Source organism: Lepus europaeus, chromosome 8 (assembly GCF_033115175.1).
Source record: "Lepus europaeus isolate LE1 chromosome 8, mLepTim1.pri, whole genome shotgun sequence".
Lineage (NCBI taxonomy): Eukaryota > Metazoa > Chordata > Mammalia > Lagomorpha > Leporidae > Lepus > Lepus europaeus.
The window spans coordinates 37,804,798-37,805,678 of record NC_084834.1 but is presented as its reverse complement, the minus strand read 5'-3'; the positions used below and the strand labels follow the sequence as shown (position 1 = coordinate 37,805,678).

The 881-nt window shown below is 39.7% G+C and overlaps 1 non-coding gene across 1 annotated transcript; it reads right to left on the bottom strand.

The window, feature by feature from the left end:
* Positions 1-569: 569 nt before the first annotated feature.
* On the bottom strand, positions 570-681 carry LOC133766104 (U6 spliceosomal RNA). Its single transcript, XR_009866659.1, has one exon. It is a non-coding gene; the product is annotated as a U6 spliceosomal RNA (small nuclear RNA).
* Between the last annotated feature and the right edge of the window lie 200 nt (positions 682-881).

Sequence of the window (881 nt, the reverse complement as noted above, 5' to 3'; positions counted from 1 at the left end):
AGGGTGAGTGGGTGTCCCTGGAGTGTGAGAACCAGGGTCATTGGTGGGAGCAGGATTACGCACAGGCATAGGGGAGCTGGGGCAATGAGGAAAAGCTGTCTGGTGGGAGTGGAACCCCAAGAAAGAACCACTACTCCAGACAGAAAGAGGATAGGAAAAACAGCTTGGCCTCCGTCTTTCTCCCACTCACTGGTCTTCTACGAGTGCCTCCCGTTGACCCAAGCTAGCTGATCAGATGAGTCCCGGCAATCCAGTTTGCTGCAAGAAGACGGAGAAACAATCAGAGAGGAAATAGGAACAAAGTGACAGTTTCAAAATTGACTTGAGTAGAAAATACCCAACAGCAATAAATCCAAAGCCACTAAAGCAATGGTACCTAGAGATAAAATGCTCTCTATCCTACCCCGAAGTCCCTGGGCCCAGGCAGCTTTAGCAATTAAATGGATAATTCTAGTATTATACACATTATTTTAGACAACTGGAAAAACAAAAGAGCTAACAAATTCTTTTTTAAAGGATTTATTTATTTGAAAGGCAGAGTTACGGCAGGGGAGAGAGATCTTCTGTCCAGAAATGTGGAATGCTTCATGAATTTGCGTGTCATCCTTGCATAAGGAGCCAGGCTACTTACTCTTCTCTGTGTTGTTTCAATTTTAGTATATGTGCTGCCGAAGTGAGCACACTAAATTCAATTTATGAAGCTAATTAAGTGAAACTAAAGTAGGAGGAGTAGTAAAGGAAATGATAATCTTAAAAACAATCATAACTTGTTTACAAATAGAGATGAGATTAAATAATAATTTAATTCAATACAAATTATATATATGTATATATCATAGAAATACACTGATCTATATAACTAGGACATCATAATGAAATGG